Source organism: Palaemon carinicauda, chromosome 44, assembly GCF_036898095.1.
Source record: "Palaemon carinicauda isolate YSFRI2023 chromosome 44, ASM3689809v2, whole genome shotgun sequence".
Taxonomy (NCBI): Eukaryota; Metazoa; Arthropoda; class Malacostraca; order Decapoda; family Palaemonidae; genus Palaemon; species Palaemon carinicauda.
Genome location: NC_090768.1, coordinates 41,505,454 through 41,527,453, shown reverse-complemented (window position 1 = coordinate 41,527,453; position 22,000 = coordinate 41,505,454). Strand labels below are relative to the sequence as shown.

The following is a 22,000-nucleotide window of genomic DNA, read 5'->3' as shown; positions in this document are numbered from 1 at the left end:
AGGCTGTCGGCATCTTGCGTATTCCCGGTCTCCGTCGGCCTTTACGCCCTTGGACCTTCGTGTGAACACCTTCAACCTCCATCCGTGAAATCTTTTCCCTGCGAAACATTTACTCAACCCTTCATGAGACTCAGTCTGGTTTGTGAACTTGGGCAATAACTCTCTTATGTAACCGGAGCTCTCCCTTCGGCCAGAGTTGTTTGAAAGGAATATCTTCCTTTCTCATCCTAGAGTGGGGTTTTTCCAGTAATGGAAAAACCCCTCCCATGAGCACGAAATACTCGGCTCATGTTTTTCGCCAAAGACAGAGAGTCCACATCCAAGCTACAAGAGATACTCTATGGTCTTTCCCCTTTTCCTTTAAGAAATGGGAAGCGGTCTACTCCTTTTCCTCGCAATTGGAACATCCAGTCTCATTGGAAGACATGGTTCGCCAACGTACCGCCAAGCCTTTTCGGTCAGAGGTCTCCAGTTTTAGTCTCTCCTCGTGAGACCCACAGGTTTGACAAGACTGCATCAGTCCCTGTCGAATTCAACCTTTCCAGAACTAGCCAGGTCCCTGGTCCTTCAGCACCAGGAATCGTCCTTTCCAATGGTTCTCTATGAGATCCGAGCAAGAGACTGTCCTAAAGAGACTGCCTAACGAGAATCTCTTCCTGGGAGGTGATCTCCTCGGATTTCTGGATTTCAATTCAATTCATCGTACTAAGGCCATCATGAAGTGCTTGTCTCAAGAGCAATCTCCTACTAGGGTGCATTCTCATTCACGGGCAAGGTCCCCATTTGTTCATCTACTAAGAGTGGTCAGTATAATTTTCTGTTTCATCGCCTAAGGCTAGCATGGGAGCATAAGAGACCAACTAGACCTGCATGGGACAACCCTATTGAAAAAGTTTCTCCAGGGTATCGTTCACGCTTGGTACTTGGACCAGAGAGGAACTCGTCAAGATCTTGTCACCCTTTGCCAAATTGGGACACGACCCCCTTTCTTTGGAGAGGTGAAAAGTCATTGGACACCATCAATTCTTTGGGTCTTTACTCAGGTCCTGTCCCGACTGAAACAGAAGACTGTTTCTGAGGCAGCCTTTTTTGGAGAATTGCTTCATCAGGCAGGTCAATGACCTTTGGACACCAACCAAGGAAGGAAAGGAAAACTTCCATTCAGAAACTCTGGCACTCCACAGGGGTTGAGAACTACTTTGAAACTTCCCTGGTCAGAGCTGGTCAGGGAAGCAGTAGACAATGTAGATGCGAAAGTCGTGGAGGCACTCGCTTCGTGCAAGCTGCTCTAGGAAGATCTTAACCTCAGCTTTCTCTAGCCAGCAACGGTTCTACATCCTTGAGTAATTCTCTCCTTATTTCCAAGTATACGCAGCCATCACGACCCTAACACTGGGTATGTCAATAGAGAGACGGGGCGAAATTGACAATCTTTTCAGCTTCAACTCTAAATATAGAGGCTACTATGATGGTTAGCCTCCAAGCTATCTCCTGATTAGATCCCTGGTCAAGAGCGATGGCCTTCTTTGTCATCTCTTAGGATTTGTTTACAGAGCTAGTTCTATCTGGGGCAAAGGCAGTCACCATCTTAGGCCTACCAGTTTACTAAGTAGTGACCCAACTGGGTCCTTAAGCATACGGCTGCTTTAGCCTCTAACTTTGTCAGGCAAATTGGTCAGCGGGAAGCTCTGGCTTTGAGGAACGTCCCAATTAGCCAAAGTCCAGCTCTCTTTCCACTCAAAGAGGTAAAAGGAAGGGGAAAAAGTTGAAGAAGTCCAACCAGGACTAATTTTTTCCCCTGACTCATCATGTTTATAAAGTTGGGAACATTGGGACCTCTAGCAAAGACTAAAGAAGTAATTCCTTTGAAGTCAGCTCTTACAAACACCCTTATGGCATTGACAGCAAGGCTTTCAAGAGGATCCATTTTCAGGGAATGTTAAGCTAGCCACATTTTGATTCATAAGGACTTATTCTTCCATAAGGATAAGTCTCCTATTAAAGGACAATGGTTTGTGTTCATTTAGGAACAAATCACAAATTTTTGTAGCCATTTGTATATTTATTAACTACTGTATAAAAACTTAGAGTCATTTAAGTTACACTTCCTGCTTCAACCACCTTGAAGTCCAAGGCTTAAGGTCGAAAGTGAGTGTCTAGTCACCTGACAGTACGGTAATTATAACTACAGCTCATTTTCCAACTTTGAACTTTGCTGAAATCATACTCGTATTAAAGTATTAAGGTATGTATAATTCGGAAAAAGAATAAAAATTCATGATTTTTTTTTAAATATTTACCTGTGGTTCACCTAATTCTTCCACTCTCCCCACTGAATAGTGATACCTAGAATTTTGGTGGCGGGTGTTAGAAGTCATATTCAAATATGAAGGATACCCCCATCTAGGTTATTTACTAAAGAGTGGGCCGGCTCTATAGGAGTCAAATTTGACTCATGGGGCTGGTAAATCTCCATCCCTTTAATAATAAATCTAAAGAGCGACACAGGTAGTGTCCCCAACCATATACTAAAGAGGGAAAGGCAATCGAAGTGAGGGAGAGTAGAAATTATTTTAATGTTTTAATGATAGATGTCAAAAAGAGAGAGCTACGCCGAGGAACGTGTGTAAACCACAAGTAAATTTATTGAAATAATAAATTTTATCAAAATTTCAGTTTTGTTTTTAACTTTTCTTCCTGTAGCTAATTTTTAATGTATCTTCCAGGATGTTGATTGCTCAGGAGATGTACAGTGTCACTAACATCATGATATTTTAAGTACAAAAGTACAGTACAGGTAAGTGTCCTAGTTATGGTGTACTGTAACATTATGAAGAGAAGCTTGATACTAGTCTGCATGAGATATGAAATATTTGTGTTAAAACAAAAGTGCCAAGCACTCTATTGTGGATGTGATGATAATTTTTTTATATTAGCAGTATTTAACTGAATAAGACAGCTCTTGCAGAGGCATTCACCATCTTGATTGCCAAACCATGCTGATTTGCTCTTTGCCTCATGACACAGTTAGGTACTTTGGCACAGTTACTATACTCTATTTTTTATAGCGGTGCATATTTGCACTTGACTCACAGGGGTGCCCTTTTAGCTCGGAAAGGTTCCTGATACCTGATTGGTCGGAAGTATTTTTGTCCGAACACCTTCATTGTTCTCGAATGATTAACAAGTAATGTGAATCGAAACTTATTTATTAACCTATATTTCTCCATCATATATATGTTTTGTCAATAAACAATGTGAAAGAATAAATATATTATAAAGAATTGTCTTGGTAAGTCTTAATTTAATAACACAATCCGCCGAAGTCAACGACAGCAGCTTGTTTTCGGATGCACGCTTTGTAATTTTGTAATTTTTCACATATTTTAACACAAATTGGGATAGATTACACTCAGCAGAAGTTAAACATGTTATTATAAACTTTCTTTGAATACCAGAACTTACCAAAAACATGGAATTAATAAAACCCGATATTTGTGAAAACTTATGGGGAGGTGAAAGAACACCCTGTAGCGGCCTGGCGGGAAAACGATCCCTTCTGACTCGTAGACGCAGTTTGTTTTTTCTTTCGTAATATAGTTCGGCCTATTCCTTTTAGTTTTAATAGTCTTACATTGTTTCTCTTCGTATTATTTTGCTTAGTATTTTCCCACATTCCTGTTCCTCACCGAATATCTATCTATTTTCCCCGATATCCCTTCTTTCATATATGGGATATCCGCACTACGATTCCTTATTTCTTATCCTCTGTCGAAAGTGATGGCTTGAAGGGAAGCGCGTGCTAGTCTCCTTAAAATAGTGTAGAGGCAGGAATAAAAAAATACTATGCTTAATATCAGGTTTACAGAATAGGTTATACTTGCTACACAGCATAACATTTGTGTTGTTATTATTATTTATATACTTACTGACGTAAGGTGCAAAACATAAGGAATCGTAGTGCGGATATCACATAGGCCTATATGAAAGAAGGGATATCGGGGAAAATAGATAGATATTCGGTGAGGAACAGGAATGTGAGAAAATACTAAGCAAAATAATACGAAGAGAAACAATGTAAGACTATTTAAACTGAAAGGAATAGGCCGAACTATATTACGAAAGAAAAAACAAACTGCGTCTACGAGTCAGAAGGGATCGTTTTCCCGCCAGGCCGCTACAGGCTGTTCTTCCACCTCCCCATAAGTTTTCACAAATATCGGATTTTATTAATTCCATGTTTTTGGTAAGTTCTGGTATTCAAAGAAAGTTTATAATAACATGTTTAACTTATGCTGAGTGTAATCTATCCCAATTTGTGTTAAAATATGTGAAAAATTACAAAATTACAAAGCGTGCATCCGAAAACAAGCTGCTGTCGTTGACTTCGGCGGATTGTGTTATTAAATTTAGACTTACCAAGACGATTCTTTATAATATATTTATTCTTTCACATTGTTTATTGACAAAACATATATATGATGGAGAAATATAGGTTAATAAATAAGTTTCGATTCACATTACTTGGTAATCATTCGAGAACAATGAAGGTGTTCGGACAAAAATACTTCCGACCAATCAGGTATCAGGAACCTTTCCGAGCTAAAAGGGCACCCCTGTGAGTCAAGTGCAAATATGCACCGCTATAAAAAATAGACTATAGAAATATTGGCGCTCTTGAAAATCAATTTTAAGAAAGACTGAAGATGTTAAGGTAAATCAGACTTTGAGTATGCTTAGCAATATATGGTTATCAAATAGTTTCTGTTTGTGCTTATGGTGGGTATTAAATGGTATCTGTTCTTGCTTGCTCTGTTAGATATTCATGGGAGAATCCCTGGGCTAGCGCATGAGTTTCGTGTTATGCAATGCTTGGAATTCTCATCATTATTATGGAATTTTCAATATCAAACTTACCCGATGATCATATAGCTGCATCCCTGCTGCCCGACAGAAAAAGTCTACGGGAGGAATACGCCAGCGATCGCTATACAGGTGGGGGTGTATATCAACAGCGCCATCTGTCAAGTAGGTACTCAAGTACTCGATGTCAACAACGAACCAATTTTCCCTCTGTCGTGCCACAGGCAAGACCTACTGAATACGCCGTCCCTAACTGGTTTTGTTTTCACAACGTTTTGGTGAAGTACACTATTCCAGTTTTGAGCTTTCGCTATGCAAGGGTTTTATCTTCATTTCAAAACTTGAACTCATTTTGGATAGATTTAATTTTGGTGACGAAGAGAGTATGGACTCGAAGAGAGTATGGACTCTCTTTCACTTTTAAATGGCCGACCCTTCCCTTAGACGGAAGTGTGTTTAGGTTTTTGGTAATTTTGCTTAACAAGTTAGATCTATTTATTTTATTTCTCTCCGCCTTTAAGGCCTCTTCGATTAACTTTCCATTTATTATAAACTTATAAAAATTAATTTTTATGTTTGTTTATATGCGACCTTTCCTAATAGTAGGCGGTCCTTACTTGGAACCGAAGTTAATTAACTTTGAGCCCGTCATATCGTATTTACCTTTTAAGAATTTATACCCCTTTTTAATTTTATGTTGTTGAAAGAATTTCTTTGATAGTCTCGTACTGTTTTCAAAGATGAACTAACGTTTAGTTTTGTCTCCGCAGTTGTTGACGTTCAGAACGTTCAACATGCGCTCTATCGTTACGATAGAGAGAGAGTATTTCACGGTTTCACGTTGCAGTAAGAGTAAACCGATTCTAGCGTTTCGTTCATTCTTTCTTAGCCTAAATGGTTTAAATTCTAAATAAAGGAACTTTTTATTTGGGAAACCTTTCAGTTTTTTCCTTTAACAAATAATATGTTTTAACGATATATAATTGGGCTCTTCTCTTTGGTTCTAAGTCAATAGAGAAGAGAGAGAAGGATAGAGACGGAGGGAGAGAGAGGAGAATAAACGTTTCGTTCAAGCGGGTAACGTTGTTCTCGTTTTTTACTCTTCTCCCTTGTCGCTGTAGGGGAAGAAGGTAAAACGTTTCTAGAGTTTTATTCTTGTTCCCAGGCTTTATGCGGTGAGAGATTTTAAACGTAGTTTATTTGATCTAGTGTTTAGTCTCTTTTCCAGCCACTGAATTCTTTATCTTTAATTATGTTTTTCTGTTGCATTGTAAACTGTTTTCGCAATTACTTCCTTTTAATGAAGGATAGGATTGCGTGTTTCAGGTGGAAATCAGTTATAGTTTCGATTTCAGTGAAATAAGTGCAAACAGAAAATCAAAAGTGATAAAGTGATATGCGCAAAGTGTTACAGTGTTGCGTTCGAGGGTTCGTCTGTTCGTGCCAGTTGTTCACCTAGTCCGATACCTCTTACAAGCTCCCAAGCCACAGGGGAGAAGTAATGTCGAAGGACTTATGGGTTCCACAGGCCTTGATCGACGAACAGACGTTTCCCTCCGTGGTTTCGGGTGTATCTACACACGTTGCCGACGTGATCACCCCACCCACACAAAGACGAGAGAGCCCATTTATTCCTCGTCTGCGGAAGAGGTTTCTCGCAGAAACCATGGACCAATCTTGCTGCTTTTTAAATGCAAGTCGGTCCCTTCCGCGCAAGTCCAACGGCCTAGGTGTAGCCACTGGGTCAGTTCGGACTCGCTGCAGTCATCCGACGACTGCACACCTTCCGAGAGAGGCAAGGTGGTTCCGTAACAGGCAGTAACTCCGTCTGTTGCCGCACCAGCTGTTTTAGACCCTCAGTCACAACGGACAGTAGCTCCGTTTGTTGCCGTCTTTTATAGACCCTAGTGGTCTATGCTGCAGATATGCAGTCTCAGCTTGCTTCCTTCATGCAGGAGTATCGTGCTGAGAAGGTTGACACTGCACCTGTTAACCTACAACCTGCCACGGTTGTGCGATCAGCAGATACTGCGGCTGCCTGCTCCCACACTCCACCTGTGAGAGCTCCACCACCGATGCGCAGTCGACCCTGCCATACGCATGTTCATGCTGCACCCTCCGTTGACATGCGTGAGCTACCGCTTCAGCAGTGGGAAGGTGCTGTCAAGCTGCCGTGTTTTGCCGCAATGCGGCATGATCCGCAACCCACGGCAGTCCCTCCCACGCACCAGCTCTCCGCTTTTGTTGTTGCCAGCTCCCACACTCCGACTGCGGAGCAGGGTTGCCAACTCAAATTTTCAAATGTCGCTAGATAGGCTTGCAAAAGTAGCTAGAAAGTAGCTAAAGTCATATGGAATTTCTCTAAAGAAAGTAGCTAAAATAGAATACTGTAAAAAGGCAATGAATTAGCACAAAATCGCTAATTTGGCAACTCTGCTGCGGAGAAGGTTGACGATGCACCCGTGGGCCTACAGCCTACCACGGTTGTGCGCCCGGCATGGCTGCCTGCTCCCACACTCTTGTTGTGAGAGCTCCTCCACCCATGCACAGTCAACCCTGCCAGACGTATGTTGACTCCCACAGACACACGGAGCACTCCGTTGCCGTGCGTGAGCTACCACAAGCTGCCGTGTTTTGACACGGTGTGTCAGCCTCCGCAACACACTGTGGTTACCGCCACTCGCCCGCAGCAAACTAGTCAGTCAGGAGTTGAGGCTTCCCCACACAACTTTGGTTGTTGCCAACTCACAGACTGTCAAACAGTTACATGACGTTGCCTTCTGGTCTGCTACTAATACACCAGTGCTGTATGTCCTCACGCTCCTGTTGTGGTTGACAGTTCAGTTTTTGACAGTTCACAGACTGTCAAGCAGTTTCATAACGTTGCCTTCTGGTCTGCTGCTTATGCACCAGTGAAACCCTCACTGAGATAACCTAGCTTTTCTCGGACATGGTTCCTGTAGATGGGAAAGTGCTGTTCTCCCTCCTTCTGATATTCCCTTGAGGACTCTGTCATTTGGAGAGGAGCCTTAAGCTGCTTAGCCTCCTATGGACTTTAATTAAAGCATAACATGCTTCCAGGGAGGGTAAATGGTTCCGCTTCAGTCGCTACCCCGTCTGTTGCCACACCTGCTCCCTTAGACCTTGGGCTTTTTTGCAAGACATGCAGTCCAAGCTTAGTCCTTGATAGAGGATTTTTTACGGAGAAGAACCTTCTTGCCAACAACCTTCCTACCCGTTGGTTGTACGCCCTGTTGACGCTGAGATTTCCTACTCACGTCCGCCAGTTGAGATGATTCCTCCTCCGGTGCGACCCAGTGTGGGTTGCCAGTCGCACGTTAACGTTAAGCGACTCTCGGAGGTGGTTGTGGACGTTCAGTGTGTCACTAGGAAGACATTCAACAACCAGCAGAGGTGACTTGTTGTGACGCAGTGCGGCAACCTCAGCAACCCGATAGGGGTTGTCTGCACAACCCAGACAGTCTAGACAGTTTCGGGTTGTCGCTGTACTTCCTCGCTTCCCCATGGTTGACAGTTCACAGACTGTGCAGCAGTACCATGATCTTGTGTCCGGCTCCGTCACGCATCCACCAGTGCGACCGGATTCAGCGAGTCAGACGTTGCCCACTCCGTTGCCGTTTCCTCATCAGTTTCGGATGAGGAACCCTCTGATGAGGACATGGCTGAACAAGACGATCAACCCCCAGCCCTGCTATCCATCCAGAAGATGCTGAAGAAGGAACGCGGCCCTGTCAGGCTGTGGATGAGTCTGGTTAAGACACTGTCATCCGTGGTTCAATTGGTGTCACTTGGAAGACTACACCTCCGTCCTCTTCGGTTTCTTCTAGCTCTTCACTGGAAAAGGACAAGACGCTAGAAGCGGTCTAGATCCCGGTTTCCGGAAGATAAGTCTGGTCTGACTGGATGATAGGACTTTATCAACCTTTGATAGGGTTTTCCCCTGACTGTTCAGACTCCCAACCACGTTCTCTTCTCAGACGCATCGGACGTAGGCTGGGGTGCGACCTTAGGCGGTAGGGAATGCTCGGGATTATGGAACTCGAGTCAAAGGACAATGCATTTCAACTGCAAGAAGCTTCTGGCAGTACGTCTGACCTGGAAAAGCTTCAGGTCTCTCCTTCAAGGCAAAGTAGTGGAGGTGAACACGGTCAACTCCCTGCTTTGATGTACATCTCCTAGCAGGAGGGACCTACTCTCTGACATGGTACGAGTTCGCAAGTGACCTCCTCTCCTGTTCAACAGGTCTAGACTTTTCACTAGTAACAAGTTTCTTCCAAGGCAACTTGAATGTCTTAGCAGATGGTCTCAGTAGGAAGGGACAATAACTCCAACATATTGGACCCTCCACTAGGATGTATGCAAGAGACTTTGGGTCTCCTGGGGCCAGCCAACCATAGATCTCTTCGCAACCTCGATGTCTAGAGGCTCTCAATACTTTGCTCACCTATCCCGGACCCAGCAGTAGTTCTTTTAGATGCCTTTCTACTTGATTGGTCTCATCTAGATCTATATGCATTCCCTCCGTTCTAGATTGTCAACAAGGTACTGCAGAAGTTCGCCTCTCACGAAGGGACAAGTGGACGCTAATTGCTCCCCTCTGGCCCGCGAGAGAATAACTTACCGAGGTACTTCGATGGCTAGTAGACGTTCCCAGAACTCTTCCCCTAAGGGTGGACCTGCTACGTCTGCCACGCGTAAAGAAGGTACTCCAAGGCCTCCATGCTCTTCGTCTCATTGCCTTCAGAGTATCGAAAGACTCTCGAGAACTAGAGGTTTTTCGAAGGAGGCAACCAGAGCGATTGCTAGAGCAAGGAGAACATCCACCCTTAGAGTCTACCAATCGAAGTGGGAAATCTTTCGAAACTGGTGCAAGTCAGTATCCGTATCCTCGACCAGTACCTCTGTAACTCAAATAGCTGACTTCCTCTTATATCTGAGGAAAGAGCGATCTCTTTCAGCTCCCACTCAAGGGTTACAGAAGCATGTTGGCATCAGTCTTCCGTCACAGAGGCTTAGATCTTTCCAACAATAAAGATCTACAGGACCTCCTTAAGTCTTTTGAGACCACGAAGGAGCGTCGTTTGGTTACACCTGGTTGGAATTTAGACGTGGTTCTAAGATTCCTTATGTTAGACAGGTTCGAACCACTTCAATCAGCCTCCCTGAAAGATCTCACCTTTAAGACTCTTTTCCTGATATGCTTAACCACAGCTAAAAGAGTCAGTGAGATTCATGCCTTCAGCAAGAACATCGGATTCTCATCCGAAACGGCTACATGTTCTTCATCTTGGTTTTCTAGCCAAACACGAGCTGCCTTCTCGGCCTTGACCAATATCGTTCGATATTCCAAACTTATCGTATGGTTGGAAATGAACTAAAAAGAGTATTATGTCCTGTAAGAGCTCTTAAGTTCTATTTTAAAACCTTTACGAGGCCCGTCTGAAGCTTTATGGTGTTCAGTTAAGAATTCATCTTTGCCTATGTCAGAGAATTCTTTATCCTATTTTTATCAGACTGTTAATACGAGAAGCTCATTCCCTTCTGAATGAGGAAGACCAAGCTTGGCTGAAGGTAAGGACACACGAAGTTAGAGCTGTCACAACTTCCGTGGCCTTTAAACAAAATAGTTCTCTGCAAAATATATTCGACGCAACCTATTGGAAAAGCAAATCAGTGTTCGCGTCTTTTATCTTAAGAATGTCCAGTCTCTTTACAAGAACTGCTACACTCTGGGACCATTCGTAGCAACGAGTGCAGTAGTGTTGGGGGCTCCACCACTACAATTCCCTAATTCCAGAACCTTTTTAATCTTTCTCTTGAAATATTTTTGGGTTGTCCGGAAGGCTAAGAAGCCTTTCGCATCCTACTTGATTTGGCGGGTGGTCAAAATCATTTCTTGAGAAGCGCCTAGATTAAAGGTTTTGATGAGGACCTTTAGTATGAGTTGCAACCCTTCATACTTCAGCTCCTAGGAGTCGCTCAGCATCCTATGAGGATCGCGAGGCTCAGTAAGGAAGACGTACTTAAAAAGGCAGAGTAATTGTTCAAGTCGTCTTTCTTACCAGGTACTTATTTATTTTATGCTTGTTATTTTGAATAACTGCTAAAATAAAATACGGAATACTTAGCTCATAATGTCAACTTGTTATGCTGGTCTCTACCCACCCCCCTGGGTGTGAATCAGCTATATGATCATCGGGTAAGTTTGATATTGAAAAATGTTATTTTCCTTAGTAAAATAAATTTTTTTGAATATACTTACCCGATGATCATAAATTAAAGGACCCACCCTTCCTCCCCAATAGAGAACCAGTGGGACAGAGGAGAAAATTGGTTCGTTGTTGACATCGAGTACTTGAGTATCTACTTGACAGATGGCGCTGTTGATATACACCCCCACCTGTATAGCGATCGCTGGCGTATTCCTCCCGTAGACTTTTTCTGTCGGGCAGCAGGGATGCAGCTATATGATCATCGGGTAAGTATATTCAAAAATTTATTTTACTAAGGAAAATAACATATTTAACAGCATATGGTCAGGTACTTGAGGAGAATGTACCTAGTTCATCCTCAGTTGAACAGAGGGGATTGTCCAGATCTTTTTACAGGGGTTCAGAGCATTTGCAGATCTGGTTTGGGTCTCATGGCTATACTGCCAGGTTGGGCTGGCATGGCTTCTATTTATGAAAGGAAGCCCTTTTGGTCTGTAAAGATATCTAAGCATGCTTCTCCTAGAAACCTCTTGCAGACTGAGTTGGAGAGGCATTTTGCAGAAGTCATGGGACTCGCTTATAAGTGTGATGGCCTTGGTGAGGCTACCATAGGTATAGCTTAGGTTCTGCCTATGTTAGAGGGCAGAGAGGCAACTCCCTTCAGGTACGTCTTTCTCTGCCTTAGTGTCTAGTGCTATGAAGTATTATCAAGATCTTCCTTCCAGGCAGTATTTTAGTTTGACATTTGCTGAAACTTACTTGCGGACTTTGTCATCACAGGGGTGGCCTCAGCCAAGAGCAGGAAGTTCAGGAGGTTGCTATCTATCCAGTGGAAAGGCACTGACTTTTTGCATATCATTTAGTAAACCTGTCTGCCAAATTTTCTTGGAAAGATCTCTATGTATTCGCTTTACAGACTGCTTCTGAGAGTTACCTTTCGATTAAGAATGGTTGAGGCTATGGTGAAGGACAGACATTTGATAGCTGGTACAAGTTAATCCACTGCGGCCAAATATTTATGGGCAGCTTTGCTATCAGTGTCAATGTTATGGACAGAGATTAACCTCCCCTAAGCCTTAACAAGAAATAATAGTATGTTCATCATTGAGGAAGGGCCCTGAGCCTGCTCTCCCTTTTATGCTTCCTCTCAGTTTCAGGCCAGGCCAGAAAGGGAGGCAAAGAGAAAAAGAAGTTGGAGGACATTAGATAAATTGTCCCCCTCTCCAGTTGCTGCAATTAGGGGATGACTGTTATGTCATTTTTCAATATTTAACTTAGCCGGTGATTATAATAGCTGCAACTCTGTTGCCCGACAGACAACTCTACGGTAAAAACTCGCCAGCGATCGCTACACAGGTTGCGGGTGTGCCCAACAGCGCCATCTGTCGTCCAGATACCCAGTACTCAATGTAAACAAAGACTCAATTTTCTCTCTGTCGAGCTATCGACAAGACGTACTTACTCGCTGTTGCTAAACTGGAGTTTTTTCACAACTAATTGGTGAAGTACTTTATTCTAGTTATGAGCTTTCGCTGTGCAGGGTTTCTCTTCACACAAATCCTTGAACTCTTTTTGATAACGGATTCTTTGTTGATGACTTTTTGATAGTTTTTGAATTTCCCTTTGACCAATTCAAAATGGCTGACCCTTCACAAGTCCCAAAATTTAGGAAGTGCAATGCTAGGGACTGTTCAAGGCGTCTTCCGAAGGCTTCTATCGACCCTCACACTGTTTGTTCCAATTGTCGGGATAAAACCTGTCAATTGGAAGATCGGTGTGAGGAGTGCGTTGGGCTTTCGGAATTCGATTTTATCGAATTCCAAAAGTATACACGTAGGCTAGAGAGAGATAGAGTTAGGAGAAGTTCTTCTCGTTCTGTTGATATATCCTCTCCTCATGCCCCACAACCTATTCCTTCCCCTGTAGTGGTTGCTCCTAACCCCCCTCCTGGCACTCAGGAACCTTCGATGGCTGATATGATGCGTGCCATCCAGGCTCTGGGTGAGAGAGTTGAGTCCCTTGCTAGTGACCGTAATCAGCTCATGGCGGATGTGAGGGAGCTTAAGTGCAAAAGTGCAGTGGGAAGTGCTAAAGTGCCGAGTGATAGTGTTGTGGATAGTGTTGCGCTTGAGGGTTCGTCTGTTCGTGCCTGTCGTCCTCCTAGTCCGGGACCTCTTGCAAGCTCCCAAGTCCAGGGGAGAAGCAATGTCGTACGACAAATGGGTTCGAGAGGCTTTAATCAGCGAACAGACGTTCCCTCCGTGGTATCGGGCGTATCTACCCAAGATCGCCCCTACCTAACTAAGACGAGAGAGCCCATTTATACCTCGTCTTCGGAAGGTGTTTCTCGCAAGAAACCCTGGACCAAGGTCTCACGACCGCTTAAACGCAAGTCGGTCCCTTCAGCGCAAGTCCAACGGCCCGGTTGTAGCCACTGGGTCAGTTCGGACTCGCTGCCGTCATCCGATGACTGCTCACCGCCTAAGAGAGGCAAAGCGGTACCGCTTCAGACAGTAACACCGTCTGTCGCCGCACCTGCTCCTGTAGACCCTAAGTGGTCTCTACTGCAAGACATGCAGTCTAAACTAACGTCTCTAATGCAGGACTTTCGTGCGGAGAAGGTTGCTGCCGCACCAGCTAGTGCAGTACCTAGCCTACAACCTTCCACACGATCGGTTGTTCGTCCTGTGGACGCTGAGGTAACCTTCTCACGCACACCAGTTGAGAGAGTTCCGCCACCCATGCGTTCCAGTGTGATCTGCCAGCCGCATGTTGACGTTAAGCGACGCACGGAGGTCTCAGTTGACGTTCGGGAGGTTCACCAACCGTCAGAGTTGCTTTGTTTTGACGCGGTGCGTCAACCTCCGCAACCCAGTGTGGTTTCCACTGCGCACCCACATCAGTCTAGACAGTCTGGAGTAGACGCTGTGCGTCCCCGCGCTGCCATGGTTGTTGCCAGTTCACAGACTGGGCAGCAGTTCCATGACGTTGCGTCCGGCTCAGTCACGCATGCACCCGTGCGACCGGACTCAGCGAACCAGCCGTTACCCACTCCGTTGCCGTTTCCTCATCAGTTATCGGATGAGGGACTTTCTGATGATGATGTTGCTGCACACATAGATGAACCACAATCAGAATTGGACGAGCCTAAGTCTTCGCAACCCTCTTTGGACTTTAGGAAAGTTTTGGCCATTTTCAAAGAGATGTTTCCGGACCAGTTTGTTTCTGTGGCTCCTCGTTCTCCTCCGTCAGAGTTTGTGTTAGGCATGCCGTCTACCGCTCCTGCCTTTACTAGACTCGTCCTCGCACGCTCGTCCAAGAGAGCTTTGCGGGTGTTAGGAGAATGGTTGCAGTCCAAGAAGAGTTTAGGGAAGACAGCCTTTACGTTTCCCCCTGCTAGACTCTCTTCTAGATCGAGCGTCTGGTATGCCACGGGAGAAGTTCTCGGCTTGGGAGTTCCTGCCTCTGCCCAGGGCGACTTCTCAAGCCTCGTAGACTCTCCCCGCCGCCTTGCCATGAGACGCTCAAAGATATGTTGGTCATCTTCGGACCTGGACCACCTTTTGAAAGGTATCTTTAGGGCCTTCGAAGTTTTTAACTTCTTAGACTGGTGTCTAGGAGCCCTAAGCAGAAAGATCTCTCCGACAGAAAAAGAGTCTTCCTTGCTCATTATGTCCTGCATGGACAAGGCCATACGTGATGGGTCTAGTGAGCTTTGAGCTTGCTGCATCATTTGTGTCCGGAGTCCTTAAAAAGCGTGAAAACCTATGCTCATTCCTTTCAGCTGGAGTTACACCGTGCCAGAGATCCGAGCTTCTTTTTGCTCCTCTTTCCAAGTGCCTTTTTTCCAGAAGACCTGATTAAGGAAATAGCCGCTTCATTGATTCAGAAGGACACTCACGATCTTGTTGCGTCCTCCGCTCGCAAAGCTACCCCTTTGCCTACCTTGTCAGCTAGACCAAGGATGGACACTCCAGCGTCCCGTTTTATTCCGCCCTTTCGTGGCAGAGCCTCCAGCAGAGGAGGTGCTCGTGCCGAAGGGAAACGAGGAAAGAAGAAAGGAACCAAGTCCTTTAAGGGCAGAGTCTGACTGCCAGCTTCTTCAGACAGCAGTGGGAGCCAGACTCAAGAACTTCTGGCAGACCTGGGAAGAGAGAGGCGCAGATGCACAATCTGTGAAGTTGCTCAGAGAGGGGTACAAGATCCCGTTTGTACGGAAACCCCCTCTAGCAACGTCTCCCATCGATCTCTCTCCCAGGTACAGAGAGGAAGACAAGAGACGAGCCTTGAAACAGGAGGTGTCTCTTTTACTAGAGAAGGGAGCAGTGGTCAGAGTCTCGGACCTTCAATCTCCGGGATTCTACAACCGACTCTTCTTAGTGTCAAAGAAGACAGGAGGGTGGAGGCCGGTGCTAGACGTCAGTGCTCTGAATGTCTTTGTCACAAAGCAGACGTTCTCCATGGAGACCTCAAAGTCAGTCTTAGCAGCGGTCAGAAGGGAAGACTGGATGGTCTCTTTAGACCTAAGGGACGCCTACTTCCACGTCCCCATCCACCCGGACTCCCAACCTTTTCTGAGATTCGTTTTCGAAAAGGTTGTCTACCAGTTTCAAGCCCTGTGCTTTGGCCTAAGCACAGCTCCTCTTGTGTTTACGAGGCTGATGAGGAATGTAGCCAAATTCCTTCATTTAGCGGACATCCGAGCCTCCCTCTATTTGGACGACTGGCTTCTCAGAGCTTCTTCCAGTCGTCGCTGTCTGAAGGATCTAAAGTGGACTCTAGATCTGACCAAGGAATTGGGTCTCCTTGTCAATATGGAAAAGTCACAACTGGTCCCATCCCAAACTATTGTGTATTTAGGGATGGAGATTCACAGTCTAGCTTTTCGGGCTTTTCCGTCGGCCCCCAGAACAAGCCAAGCCCAGTTATGCATCCAGAACATGCTGAAGAAGGAACGATGTTCAGTCAGGAAGTGGATGAGTCTGATAGGGACGCTATCATCCCTGGAACAGTTTGTGTCATTAGGAAGACTACACCTCCGTCCTCTTCAATACCACCTAGCATTTCACTGGAAAAAGGACAAGACGCTAGAAGCGGTCTCGATCCCCATTTCCGAGAAGATGAAGTCTTGCCTGACTTGGTGGAAGGACAGTATCAGCCTAAGAGAGGGTCTTCCCCTGGCTGTTCAGACTCCCAACCACGTTCTCTTCTCGGACGCATCGGACGTAGGCTGGGGCGCGACATTAGACGGTCGGTAATGTTCGGGACTATGGAACTCGAGTCAAAGGATAATGCATATCAACTGCAAGGAGCTACTGGCAGTACATCTGGCCTTGAAAAGCTTCAGGTCTCTCCTTCAAGGCAAAGTGGTGGAAGTGAACTCGGACAACACCAGTGCCTTGGCGTACATCTCCAAGCAAGGAGGGACCCACTCACTGACGTTGTACGAGATCGCAAGGGACCTGCTCATCTGGTCAAAAGGTCAAAACATATCACTAGTAACGAGGTTCATCCAAGGCAACTTGAATGTCATGGCAGATTGTCTCAGTCGGAAGGGGCAAGTCATTCCAACAGAATGGACCCTCCACAAGGATGTATGCAAGAGACTTTGGGCCACTTGGGGCCAACCAACCATAGATCTCTTTGCAACCTCGATGACCAAGAGGCTCCCAATATATTGCTCACCCATCCCAGACCCAGCAGCAATACACATAGATGCCTTTCTCCTAGGTTGGTCGCATCTAGATCTATACGCATTCCCACCGTTCAAGATTGTCAACAAGAATGGTTCACCGAGGTACTTCGATGGCTAGTAGACGTTCCCAGAAGTCTTCCTCTAAGGGTGGACCTTCTACGTCAGCCACACGTAAAGAAGGTACACCAAAGCCTCCACGCTCTTCGTCTGACTGCCTTCAGACTATCGAAAGACTCTCGAGAGCTAGAGGCTTTTCGAAGGAGGCAGCCAGTGCGATTGCTAGAGCAAGGAGAACATCCACCCTTAGAGTCTACCAATCGAAGTGGGAAGTCTTCCGAAACTGGTGCAAGTCAGTATCTGTATCCTCGACCAGTACCTCTGTAGCTCAGATAGCTGACTTTCTCTTATACCTGAGAAAAGAACGATCACTTTCAGCTCCCACTATCAAGGGCTACAGAAGCTTGTTGGCATCGGTCTTCCGGCATAGAGGCTTAGATCTTTCCAACAATAAAGATCTACAGGACCTCCTTAAGTCTTTTGAGACCACGAAGGAGCGTCGTTTGGTTACACCTGGTTGGAATTTAGACGTGGTACTAAGATTCCTCATGTCAGACAGGTTTGAGCCGCTACAATCAGCCTCCCTGAAAGATCTCACCTTAAAGACACTTTTCCTGGTATGCTTAGCCACAGCTAAAAGAGTCAGTGAGATTCATGCCTTCAGCAAGAACATCGGATTTTCGTCAGAAAAAGCTACATGTTTTCTACAACTTAGTTTTCTAGCCAAAAATGAGCTACCTTCTCGACCTTGGCCGAAATCGTTCGATATTCCCAGCTTATCGAATATGGTAGGCAATGAACTAGAAAGAGTCTTATGCCCTGTGAGAGCTCTTAAGTTCTATTTAAAACGAACTAAACCTTTACGAGGCCTATCTGAAGCTTTATGGTGTTCAGTTAAGAAACCATCTTTGCCTATGTCAAAGAATGCTTTATCCTATTTTATCAGACTGTTAATACGAGAAGCTCATTCCCATCTGAGTGAGGAAGACCAAGCATTGCTGAAGGTAAATACACACGAAGTTAGAGCTGTCGCAACTTCAGTGGCCTTTAAGCAAAATAGATCTCTGCGAAGTATAATGGACGCAACCTATTGGAGAAGCAAGTCAGTGTTTGCGTCTTTTTATCTAAAGGATGTCCAGTCTCTTTACGAGGACTGCTACACACTGGGACCATTCGTAGCAGCGAGTGCAGTAGTGGGTGAGGGCTCAACCACTACAATTCCCTAATTCCATACCCTTTTAATCTTTCTCTTGAAATGTTTTCATTGTTGTTTTTGGGTTGTCCGGAAGGCTAAGAAGCCTTTCGCATCCTGGTTGATTTGGCGGGTGGTCAAAGTCATTTCTTGAGAGCGCCTAGATTAGGGGTTTTGATGAGGTCCTGTTGTATGGGTTGCAACCCTTGATACTTCAGATCCTAGGGGTCGATCAGCATCCTAAGAGGATCGCGAGGCTCCGTAAGGAAGACGTACTTAAAAGGCAGAGTAATTGTTCAAGTCGACTTCCTTACCAGGTACCTATTTATTTTGTTTTTGTTATTTTGATAACTTCTAAAATGAAATAAAAACTCTTAGCTCATAAAAGTGTAAACATATATTGCTGTTCTCTACCCACCCCCCTGGGTGTGAATCAGCTATTATAATCACCGGCTAAGTTAAATATTGAAAAATGTTATTTTGATAATAAAATAAATTTTTGAATATACTTACCCGGTGATTATAAATTAAAGGACCCTCCCTTCCTCCCCAATAGAGACGCAGTGGGACGAGGAGAAAATTGAGTCTTTGTTTACATTGAGTACTGGGTATCTGGACGACAGATGGCGCTGTTGGGCACACCCGCAACCTGTGTAGCGATCGCTGGCGAGTTTTTACCGTAGAGTTGTCTGTCGGGCAACAGAGTTGCAGCTATTATAATCACCGGGTAAGTATATTCAAAAATTTATTTTATTATCAAAATAACATTTTGCAATTTGGCAGCATTATGGTATATTGTGTTTTTCGTAAAGGTTACAGTCTACTTTTCAAGGACTGTCATCTTTTTCTCCGTACTCACCAATCTACTTGTTGCCTACCTTCAAGGATCAATGAAAACTCTGACCCTGTCAGCAGAGTTGGGAGGGATTATGTAGCAACAAGCTATGAAAGTGGCTGATGACTAGCCCCTAGTTTTTTTTTATATTTAAGAATTGATGAAGATTCATATAGAAATCCTTGGATGGATAGTAGTTATATAAGATATAAAAAGTATTGGTGATAGTATAATATTCCTTGATAGAAATAATTTTGATACCTCAAACTTTAGAAAAAAAACTTAGGGGTCTGGCCACAAATGTTTAGCACTGCTGCTTTTATTTTTATGAAACTTCCCCGATGTTCATATTCCTTTCTTGCAAAGCTGTCTTGACGTCTACCCCAAAATATAACTTCTCTCCTTTCAAAAAAGCCTCCACCAATGGGAATCATCTGGTGGTTGATGGCCACCAACTAGCGATGATACTTGTACAACATAATTGACCTAATTTTCAGTTTCTCGTTGACTGGTATCTAGATAAGACATCTTTATTTCACCCTGTGACTCAAATCAAATTTCAGTACTGTAGTTAATTTTGAACTGGTAAGTCACAGTGCTGTTTGGATTTTTCCTGCCTTGTAACTTAAACCTGTCCGTCCAGCAGCCGCAGTGTTATGCTTACGTGTACAGTACCTGATTATGAAGATCATTCCATAACTTGCTCATAATACTGTGTAGTATTGAGCTTCATGATGGAGAAGTCATCATGTTATGGCTCCAGAAGGCAAGCCTGATTATAAGAACAAGGACATGGAGGGGACTTCTGACCCTTCATTTTAAGGGATTACTATTTGTCCGTAGTCATTTCACCTGTATCCTCCAACCACCTAAAGGCACAGCCAACGGCCCGAGACCGGTCTCAATTGCAAGACATGTCTTCAGGTCTAAATTGGTTTGTCTTTAGCAATAGCTCTGGGTATAGATATGATTCCTCTTGGTGTGACTTTCCTTCTCATCGTGCGGAGAATTAAAAGAAACAGGTATCGCCAAGGACAAGCTCTCAACGCTCTCCAGAGCTGCGAGAGTCTTCCTCTCGTAGAGGAAGTTCACTTCATAGCCCTTCTTCCAAAGGGAGACATTCTGAACAATGAAATTGTTCAATCTCTTGTTCTCCTTCATGCCCTTTAGAGATGATGGCACCTAGTATCTCCTCAATCTGAGAGTGTAAGAGAGAAAAAGGCAATGAGGCTACAGATTTCAAACAATGATCTTTTATCCCTTCTCCCCTCGATGGAGTATAGACCAGGGGCCATCCTCTGTCTAGAGACTGGACACTCCAAGGGGAAGTAGGAATCAGCACTTGTTCCTTTCAACACTTCTCACTGGATGAGATAGAGAACACCATCGACAAATGGAGAAAGGAAAGTCACGACTCCCTTATCCACAGAGCAGTGACCTTCAGTGGCTATATTGTTTCCAGAGCTTCATCCTCTCAACCCAATAAACAACAGCCAAAGAAGCTGACGGTTGAGCCCAGATCTCGGTCTGCGACTCCAAGACCCCCTCCTCAAGGAAGGATGGAGACCATGCTTAACCCTTTTCCCCTAAACTCGGTTATGCTAGGAAGGGTGGTAGAGGAAAGAGAGGAGATAGGGGTTGCTGAGATCGTCGAACCCCTCCTCCAGTTTCCGCGAGTGGGGGGATGCCTGTCAAGCCATTTGGCAATGTGGCATCAACACAGTTCAGAGAGTTCAGTAATGGAAGACCTTTATGACAGTTACCGCCCTCCTTTCATCAGCTCTCATACTTCCCTTGCTTGCTATCCAATAACATTCCTGATGTACCCTCTGGAATCACCAAAAGCCCTTATCCTCGCAAATTAAGTAAAGGTGATGTTGGAGACAGGTCTTCTGGCTTCAAGAGCTGACTACAGTATTCCCAGTGGAGAAGTTGACGGGAGGATGGAACCTGTTATCGATCTCTCTCCTCTGAATAACTGTTCTCCTAACTCAGTTCAAGATGGAGACAGCAAGTACAGTTTCTGCAGCCATCCTTTGTCGATCTCAAGTACTGTATATATATTTTCAAATACCGATCAACTAATCCGACAGAAAGTACCTTCTCTTCATCCTAGAGGAAGTTTAGTGCCAGTTCATAGTCCTGTGCTTCAGACTGTTAACTACTTCACAAGTGTTGACTCGTGTCTGCATCGTGGTCTCAGCTTGGGCCCACTTGAACGGGATTTGCCTGCTGAGATTTCTCAATGATTGGTCGAGCTTGTTGTCCTCGAAGAGACAGTTGCCAAACGGCAGAAGTCTGGTCTCATAGACATAAGATGGATGGAGTATCTGGGAATATTGATAGATTCAGCTGCAGCAAGAGAGGTTGCGCAACATTTCTGACTGTTCACCAACTCCCAACACAGCAGTGGCAACATCTTCTGGGTCTTTTTTCGTCATGAGAGAAGCTCGTGCCTCATTGGTTTCTCCACTAGAAATCACTTCAGTGGTGTCTGAAGCGACACTGGTAAGCAATCTCCGATCCTACACACCTTCTGGTTCCAGTAGAACATGAGGTGTTGGTTGATATCTGGTGGTGGCTGAACAACCAAAACTTTACCAAAGAAGTTCCGCTCGATTCCCTACCTTCACAGATGCATCTAAGGAGGGGTTGGAACTGGTCTTAAGAAAAAAGGAGCTTGCACATCAACCTGTTGGAAGTGAAAGTGGCATTCTAAGCTCTGCAATCTTTTTAACAGGATTTGATAGGGCACTTGGTAGCATTGGTGAATGACAGCACTACCTTAGTATCATACGGCAACAAGCAAGGAGTGACCGTGTCCCAACCCTTCAGCGAATTGGCAAAGCAGGCACACACTTGGGAGTGCAACAATGCAGTAGAGCTATCAGCGAGATATATTCCAGGCAAAAGGAATGTCCTTTTAGACTTTCTCAACCATCAGGGGCAGGGAGTAGGAGCAGAGTGATCCCTACTTCCCTGCGTGGTAGAAAGGCCTCTTGCCCATTGCGGGTCCCTTATGATAGACTTGTTTACCACCTGGCTGAACAACAAGTTGCCAGTGTTCTGTTCCCAGTCTCAGACTTGTCAGCACTAATGGAAGACCCTTTTCAATTCCCCCTGGA

At 44.8% G+C, this 22,000-nt stretch overlaps 1 protein-coding gene across 1 annotated transcript in view; it reads left to right on the top strand.

The window, feature by feature from the left end:
* LOC137634566 (uncharacterized) overlaps positions 1 to 22,000 on the top strand; it is a 50,760-nt gene that overhangs the window by 12,410 nt on the left and 16,350 nt on the right. The window contains exon 2 of the mRNA XM_068367021.1: positions 2,727 to 2,797. The gene's annotated coding sequence lies outside the window, so the exon portion shown is untranslated. The remainder of the gene's footprint in view (positions 1 to 2,726; positions 2,798 to 22,000) is intronic.